The sequence below is a fragment of the Apis dorsata genome, unplaced genomic scaffold (genome assembly GCF_000469605.1).
Source record: "Apis dorsata unplaced genomic scaffold, Apis dorsata 1.3 scaffold_74, whole genome shotgun sequence".
Taxonomy (NCBI): Eukaryota; Metazoa; Arthropoda; class Insecta; order Hymenoptera; family Apidae; genus Apis; species Apis dorsata.
In genome coordinates this window covers 3,015,951-3,025,587 of record NW_006263372.1, presented here as the reverse complement: position 1 = coordinate 3,025,587, position 9,637 = coordinate 3,015,951, and the positions used below count along the sequence as shown (strand labels likewise).

The 9,637-nt window shown below is 38.3% G+C and overlaps 1 protein-coding gene across 5 annotated transcripts in view; it reads left to right on the top strand.

Annotated features, from left to right (window-relative positions):
• Nucleotides 1-9,637, top strand: part of LOC102680787 (teneurin-m) — a 605,289-nt gene that overhangs the window by 764 nt on the left and 594,888 nt on the right. The window lies entirely within an intron of this gene.

Below are 9,637 nucleotides of genomic sequence, written 5' to 3'. Positions count from 1 at the left end.
CGTGCACGCGAAGCGGTGGGTAACACCGAGGTTGGCGAGGGGTGTCGAGACGACGACGGGCGCAATTTTCGAGCGATTCATGAATGAAAATGCGTCCCGTTGAATGTGAAATGGAAACATCAATCTTTTGTAAGGAGTTCCGTTGAAAGAGCAACAAGTGTTGCCGCTGATATTGCACCGCGGAGACAATCTTTGATATAAATTTGTAAACACGGGCGCACACATGCGCCCGTTTACACGCGAGAATGAAATTCGTAGGATTTCCGTTGATTTTTCCCGATCACCGTGTAGAGCGAAACAATGGACGTGGATTTTGCCCGGGATAAAAACGTTGAAAAATGTTCTTTCGTGCGGAACCGTGAAATGAACCGTTTATTCGTTTCGCGTATATCCAAGAAGCGTCGTTGTTTTTGCTGATTTATCGAACGTTTTTAACATCGAACGACGATCAAATCTGTTAAACGTTAAATCGCGATCGGTTTGCAACATTTTTAAAACGATGCGTGCGAGTTTTTGCGTAAAATTTCGTTCGAGTACGTTAATTCGGGAAACGAATTATTCGTAAATATTGTTCATTAGTTAGTTCGAGTATTCGTCGTATTTTCTACAAATTGAGTTTAAATATTAATCAGAAAAAATATATATATATATATATAATTATTTCGCATAAATTAAATGTTATTTAAATAGAAAATGTTATTTAAAGGAAACAAGAGAAATCTTTACGTTGAAAATAATATAAATAATTTTCTCTTTGATATTAGGATAATTAGATCGGGATTTAAGTTTCTTTATTTTGTTTTTTTATATATTAATTTTTTACAAATTTTGATTTAATTTCAAATTCGTATAAATTTGAAATAAAAGTGTGTAAAGTAATATCGATGATCTTAATCTTTATTGGTTGGATACAACATTCATACAGAATTATACAGTAAATCTTAGCTAATTAGATATATTTTTCATCTTACAAGATGAACAAACAACGAACAAAGATTAAGAAATCGGTATCGAAAATACATTCACGGAATTAAATTAAAATCAATGTCGAAAATTGAATTCGTTGAACGAATCCATGAGTGATTCATGAACGTGATAAGGATGATAAAAGTAACTGATAAAACAAGGAGAACTTAGGTCGCTAGAGGAACGGTAACGATGTTAAACGAGGAACAAAATTAGATATTTCTCGAGAAACAATGGGTTCGCTGATCCTGACAATGTAACATAGGGAAAAGTCGTATCTAATTTAATTGTATTATCAATCGTGAACATCGATAAGTATTTATAGCCAAGAAACAAGTTGTAAATTCTTGCGTTACCTTAACGAAGCTAATATAATCGAATAGAGATGAATTTTTTAATTTTTTTTTTTTTTATAATTTCGTTACAGTTTTACCAAACATTTAGATTAATTTTCGTTCGTTTCTTTTTATATATTTTCTAATATTTATTACAATTTCATTAAAAATTTTGCACTCTGCTACTATTTGATAATACAGACATCAAATATTAAGTGCAAAATTTTTTTTTAGGAATTTAAAAGAGTTATCAATATATGTGCAAAAATCGCGATGATTGCATATTTGATTGTGTCTTTCGCAAAAACTTCTCATTTCCGAATTATTAAAAGAAGAAGTAAATATTGATAACTAGACCGACATAAAGTTAGATCAAGAAAATCAGAAATTAAAGAGTAAATAGCTTCGTGGTACTTTATCGAAGGCAATTTCGTTCAATTATTAAGTTATCTCCTAAAGGTTCTTTTCCTGAACTAAGCAGCATGGAAGAGGGAGAAAGAAAGATTATTCGACTGAAAAAGTTTTAATAGCTTTTGAAATATTTTCTAAATGCTTTTTCTTTCACATCTGTTCCATAAGTTCCGTTTTATCGACGTATTTCCTCGACCCACCATTGAACGCAGTCTTTTGATCGCGGAATCAAAATTGTCGGTATCAATAAGACGAGAAACAATTTTCAAACTTTATCGAAATAAATATAAATACATACATCGAAGTATCAAAATAATTTAACCTCTCCTAATCCAACTTATAAATATAATAGCTTAGAAATATAATTATAGAAAACAACATTCTCCACAAGATTACGCGATCTCTTTAAGAAATCGAAATTATTATTTTCTCACTGTCTAGTCGCAATAATCGTGAACGAATTATCGATCAAACGCCGCGATACGACACGCAATAACGCTTATCCCTTATCCCTTCTCGTACTTCGTTTTAATTTAAATTACAATCAAAAATAATTTAACGATCGGTCAAACGGGAGGGTTACATTAGGTCTCGGGGAGGGGAGGCGAGGGGTGAATCGATGTGGCCTCATCACGCGAGGATCATTTCGTATATCGTCCTCCCTTATCGCCGCTTGGAATGAAGCCGATGGAAAGAATTCCTGGCTCTCTCTCTCTCTCTCTGAAATGGCCCAGAAAATATTCGCACGGGATTCCAACCGCGATTCATCTTTCGTTTTCCATTCCATTCCCGACGCGTGGTGTTTCTTCGTTTCTTTTTTTTTTTTTCCTCTTCCCTTCTTTCTTTCTCTCTTTTTTTTTTTTTCCTCTTCCTTTCTTTCTTTCTTTCTTTTTTTTTTGCAACACTTGCCACGATGCCATATCGTTACATAGAACATTACAACCCCTATTACGCGAGAATTCTCTTCGATAACGAAGACCACGACGAACGACCTTTTTCTTCTCCACGACGTTTCCTTATCACGGGCCTATCTCGGATAGTTAATCGAGTCAAGGGATTGGTTATATATGTATATATATATATATATATATACACGTTTCCAAGTATTTTCGAAAGGAGTCGAGACGGTATGGTTGTCACGCACGTAATACACGGGGTGGATATTGCCAGCCGCAAATTATTTTTTGCTCTCGAGCGGCTGTTACATTAGCGGATGGGACGGGGAGGAGTAAAAACGGGTAATACAGTCCGAAACGTTGGATGACAGCCGGTAAACCCCCCATCCCAATGGGGCTTATACTCCATTGGACAAATTGCCGCCAATCATAAATAATTGACAGACAATCACGAGGGATTTAGATTTTCCAGCTCGGGTTGTCCATAAATTTGATACCGGTTTTCGTGACAATTCCGAAACTCTAATTTACAATGCGTTTCTCGTATTTACGTCATCTTTTCCCTCCACTGTCATCCCTCGAAATGCGACTAATAATGCGTTCGTTCCGTAATTTGATGAACGATACAAAATATCCGATGCGCGAATCTTATTGAAACGATGTTCGATTCGACAAATTATTATTATTATTACACGCTTCGAGAATTTTCAGCTAAATTGTCATATTTCAAAATTGTTGATAATTCATCAAATTTTGTTAAGAATTTTTTATATATAATTGTGTGTAGCGTAAAATTCAAGGATTTTTCGAGAATCGTTTCATTTAGGAATTTATTGAGCGCGATAAAATTATTGTTATTTGGAAATTTAAAAATTTTGATACACGATTTTTTCTTTGATACAATATTTGTCCGCTATTTTAAACACACGTAAAAATCTTTACAGTGGAATAATCTTCTTTCGACGATTAATCGTTTCAAAGACTGTTCGTAAAGTTCAAAGGTTCCTTTTTTTTTTTTTAGAAAAAAATCGCTGGTTGGTTGGTTGGTTCGCGTGTATCTCGAGAATTTGTAGAAATCGCGCGTGATTCGGAGAACGGCCGTCACAGACACAGATCAAGATCGTGAATACTTAGGAGTAGCATGCCTCCTGTAATCAGATAACGAAGCTTACAAACGGAATACCGGGATGGTATTTTTACCTTTGTATGTCTGACAAAATACCATCCATTGTATATTTAAAGAGCGCGTATTGCCGTAATTTGTAAACCAAGTGTTCAGATTACGATCAATAAAGAGTGAACTCAACGTCTCTTCGTTCCAGTTCCTGTTACGTTAAAGTGTGAAAAGAAAAGATTTTTTTTAAATCTTACTCTTAAAAATTTTGCCATCCATTCAATTATCCTTCCACGTAGAGATCACACACTCCTACCACATCTCGAATATCATCCCTCGAGGATGATACTCGAGCAACAAAAAAAAAAAAAAAAAAAAAAGAAAAAAGAAAAAGAAAACGACAACTTGTCAAAACGGCAACAATCTTCTTTCCGAGCGATTACCCCTCGGAGTTAACACGATTACAACTGCGCTGCATCAGCGGAGGCAGTAAGAAGAGAAATAAAAAAGATCGTAATTCGTTCGAGCACATAAGGAGCACATAATCCGGGGGAATAAACAAAAGCTCGTCAAGAAAGCAACGAGGTGAGTGTAATACCGAAAAAGCGGCGTAAATAAAAAGATGTGGAAAAAAGGGAAGGGGGAGAAAGATAAGGAACTCTTGCAAAAACTAAAAAAAAAAGAAAAAAGTAAAAGAGAAACAAGGAAAATTACCGGGGAAGAATAAGAGGACAGGGAGGATAACCAGAGGAAAAAGAAGAGTGTAACCGCGCAAAGGACGATTTCGTTGAATAGAGAGAGAGAGATGGAGGGTAGGAAGGAGAGATACGAGGAGCTGCGGTACGATTCAAAGGAAGGAGTGAAGCTGTCCTGAAATGAGGTCGACATAATTGCACCCCTAGTCATAGTGGAGGCAGAACGAGAGAGGAAGGAGAGCAGGAGATGAAGGAGACAACGGTGGTAAGAGGGATGGTAATGGAGGGGGATAGGCCCTATGCAGGAGGAGGAGGAGGAGGAGGAGGAGGGTCGGTCGGTCGCCCATCTATTGTCTCTCGTAGACTCGACTCGGCCCTGATTAAATACTTGACACATCCCCGCCCGATCCAGGCCGGCATAACTTTGTTCGAATTGTAATTACGGCCCGGATCGGACTCCGGTTACGAACGAGTTCCAGCCGCTCTATCCGAAAACCTCTCTCCCCCCTCCCCTCCCCTGTTTCCGGAAACTTCGCAGCGCCTCCCCCTCCTCCTTTCTGGATGTCGCGCTCTTTTGTATCCCCACGATTCGACTTTCCATTCAATCGAACCGCTCCATCTTAAAATAGAAATCTGCGCGTCTTATCTCTTGCGATTATATTGGTATTGGAAATATGCTATTGGCCGGGGGAAACGAAAAGGTTCCCAGGGGCGAATCGCCGTTTCCGCTTTTCTTTGCACGATTTCGCGCGTGCATAACGGCGAAGTTTGCGCTTGGCTTTGAACCAAGATTCGCCTCTCTTGTCGTGATGTAGATATAGATTTGTTAGAATTGATAATTCGAGGGGTTGAGGTATCGTTAATGTCGATTTCGGGAATCGTTTTTCTTTTTAATTGTTGAAAATAATACGTTGGAAAAGTTTGCGAAGAGTTTCGCGGTTAATTCTATGATACATAGGGTGAATGAATTAAAGAGGGTGAAATTATTTTAACGCTGAAGGTATAGATCAGAATGGGGGTAAGGATTTAAGAGAAATTGCGTTATTAATATAAGCTTGGAGGGAAAAAATACGGAATTTTGCGCACGTTGTCTCACCGGGCCTATAATTTAGACTTAGTCGGCTTAAAGGGGATTTACTTAATTGTGTAAAAATACGTGTGTGTAAGCGCGCCCTTTGTGAGGAAAAGATAAGAAGCTAAGGATGAGACTAATTAAGAGTAAGAAAATAATCGCGAGATGAAATGTATCACTGAAAAAGAAGCTTAAAGCTCTCCGTTCTCGCTCATCACTCCGTATTCTCTGCCTGGTTTATTACTTGCTATTTATTTAAAAAAAAAAAAAAAAAAATACGCGATATAATATTTTCCGTGAGAAACGAGAATATTTAATTATTAGCATTATTGCGATGCAATTGTTAATTCATCTCAAATTTTCCAATTTACAATAAATTTCCCCGAAGTAAACAGGATACCTCAACCCACCATTTTTCTAAGAGCTTTATACAAGCAAAAAGTTCACAAGCTTACCCCGCATTTTCTTCAAAAATAATTTCAACTTGGTTACATTTTGCTTAGTACAGCAAAAAAGTTCTTGATAATAATTAGCGGGTAACTCGTGTCATGATTAATTCAGACATTTATGCTCTTTCTCGCCATTTTGAATTAAAATAGCTAAAACGGAATGTGTTTTTGTTATTGTCTGAAGGATTGCTACCCCATAAAGATAACAAACGCGTTTCTTTCTTTCTCCTTCATGAATTGCAAATCTTCTTCCTCGTACTTCTTCTGCTTTCTCTTCATCAGCTTCTTCATACGTATGTGTATATATGTGCGTGTATTTTGAAACTTTAAATCCGCTTTGCTTACTGTACACTCACAGTAAATAAATTCAATTTTTGATACGATGACGATGTTCACGCGTTTACATGGTGATAACTCGCCCGTAATGTCTCGTAAAAGAATTATTACAATGGTCTCGTTAATAACGGAACAGATATTTAATAAACAAGGTTTTATCGATAACCGATTATTCTGAGCGATAAATTGCTCGTAAGCAGGAGATACCGTATAACGAAAGAAGATTAATGGGTTTTTTTCATTTAAAATTTTTATTCAAATTTCATTTAAAATTGCTCGAAAATATAATAATAGCAATTAAATTTTCAATAATGATGTAAATTGTAACACAATTTGTACACAATTTTCTTAATCATTTTTCACATGGATAATTATATACTAAAAAAGACTTTAAATTGCCATCAAATTTAACGAATCTTATAAACGAATTAAACCCGTTAATTACCTTTAATTACATATCGCCGTACACCACAATATTTTACCAAATATTTCTTTCACTCCCGGACAAAATTCGTCTCTCTTCGTTTCCCTTAATCGCTCTATCCTAAGATTTTTATCCGTTCTTATACCTTCTTGTAATTCCACAGCCACTAATCAAAGTGCACTCGTTCTCGATACGATTTAATCTTTATAAAAAATAATTCGTTTCCAAAATAAAAGAATAAAAACCAGAAACGAATAAACGCGTGACCAATTCTCAGAGTTTGGCCGAATATCTCGTCCCGACAATGGTCGCCCCTCCCCCTGGTTAATCCGCAAGGTTTATTATTACCGAACGAATTTTCCGGCCACGGCCGCGTCGCCGGATTATATGCAATTTAAAACGAGTTAATTGAAGTGCAATAAGTCGTTAAAACTCTTGAGCAAATTAATTAATATAAAAGCCGGTTAGAATAGCGCGGAGCTCTACCCCTTCGCTCTCCGTGTCGTGGTCCCCTCTCGAACCCCCCTCTCTACTAACCCCAACCCTTCCCCTCGCCTCCAATTCTCTCTCTCTCTCCCTCTCTCCCTCCCTCTCTCTTTCTCTCTTTCTCTCTCTCTTTTGTTGGAAGCAACGTTGGCGGTAACGACGAGGGTGGGCGGGGGGATAGGGCGACGGTAGTAGCCGAGGAGGAAAAGTACGGTTAATGAAATAATGTACGCCCGACGTAGTCCTCGAGCACGCAGCGCGAGCGCGGGATTTAACTTTTCCACGAAAATACTTGCGCAAGGTAAAGAGGCGACAACCCCTTCCATCCCTCCACCGGCTACCTACCCTCTTGCCGCTTTGAGCCGCGATCGCGACGAGGGTGACGGTGGCCTCGATCGTTGAGAAATCAAAGGAAACGCGAGACGTAACTTGTTCAATCAAGAACTCGTGGACCGGTTACCATTTAACGATTTAACCGGTTTTTCCGGCGTCATCGATCGCGATCGATTCGTGATCCACGATTTGTTTCGCTTGTGAGATCCGCGTCGAATGATTTTTAACACGTGTCTTTTAAGATCTGTTGAAAAGAAAATGCGAGGACGTGGAGAAGATTGCATTGTTATTTGATCGTATATATGTACTATGAATTTTATTATTAATGTGCGAATGTTGCGATAATGTGCAAATACTTTTCGTAATCCTTTTATGAGCGTTCATTAACATTATTCGATATATAACTTGAAAGAATAGATTTCAAAGAAGGATCGATCGTATATGTATGAATATAAAATTCGTAATCAAACGCGTTTTCAGTTCAACTTTTATCATCCATGTTTAGGAATGTTTAAAATTATTATTATTCTTCTCCACGATGAAAATACCTCGTGATGGATCGTCGTTTCGAGAACAAAGGGGATCACCGGTCCACTTGGCAGATTGTTACGCAATTTCGTTGAATCGATGATGGCTCGAGAAATAAATCCCCTTCCCCATCCCCCTTTCTTCGACTCCTTTCTCGTTGTCACCCTTTCATCGGCCGTGTCCCGTTATATACGCGCGTCCGCCTGCCTCCTCACTGAAAACATTTAGTCCTGGAAACCGGTTTTAAAAGGTCTAACGAACTGTGAAGCTGAGCTAATTGAGACTGTGGCAAAACGCGCCTCTCTCTCTCTCTCTCTCTCTCTGCCGGAACCAGTTTACGGGGCAGCGACAGGTGTAACGCGAGGCTGTTTCATTGCTTTACGAGCGCTAATTATCTTAAACAGGGAGACAGAGAGAGAGAGAGGAGGGTCGGAGAAGATGTCGACGCGGCGAAAAAAAAAAAGTAATTTGCAAATCATTCGTCGCCGTTTCACTTGTCTTCCTCGTTAGCCTTGCACCTGATTATTTCGTCCCCTCTCCCCCTTGAAAGCCTGGTCGCAATTTGTCCCTCTTTTTACGACGATTTTCTATTTTCTTTTACTTTTTTTCACCAAACTTTCTCTCTGATTTCATCGAAACAGAGAGAGAGAGAGAGAGAGAGAGAGAGAGAGAGAGAGAGGATTGATTTAATAAAAAAAATGTTTCGCGCGATTTTATTCTCAATTTCGGTGTGTTTAACGCGATTTATTATCCCGCTTGTCAAGTCAAGAGCCAGTATTTTTTTGTACATTTAATTATTCGAGAAGCGTGGCGAAATAAAAGTTGGGGGAGGGGAGGAGGGGGTTGGAAAATAGTACGATAAACCGTACCGTCTGGTATTCCAACGCGCAAATTGAAAATCGAGTTATGAATATTTTCGTGCGATTGTGAGAAGGGGGGGGGGGGAGAGGGGGCAGCTGTAGACGAATGTAAAAGGGGGCGTAATACGGCGCACAAAACGTATTACCGTGCATCAAGAGCTGTATTTTCGATTTCTTTCGAATAATGCGATATTGAATTTCGCGCGTAAGATTGGATTTAATATTTCTTCCCGATTCACGGTGTTGGCTTCATCGAGAGAAATCTAAGATCGCGAATCCTGCTACTGCGTGCGTTCCTTTTAGACTCGCCATTCGTCTAGAATGTCTACGTATTGAATGCACATATCGAATCCCATATCCTTCTCGAACTATATTTTATAATTATTCGAAAGAAGAGTTGAAATCCTCGGGTTGTAAAAAATAATGATTACACGCGAAGCAACAAATAATTCGAGTTAAAGAACTTCACATTTCTCGTAGAGTTCGAAATAGAACACGACGAATAGAAACGAAGGAATAAAAATTTCCCCCTTACAGAGATTTCGCGAAGGCTCGACGAGACAAGTATCCCCTTTCGTGGATTTTTCGTAAAAGCCCGTTTCGGGATTTTCGAAATTTTTGTCCCTCCAGGAGAAAAACACGAGTATTCGAGTGTCGAAAAATTTCTCGGATAAAAAAGAAGAAAGAAAGAAAGAAAGGAGGAAAGAAAGAAAAGCGTCGTTCGTTCAACTC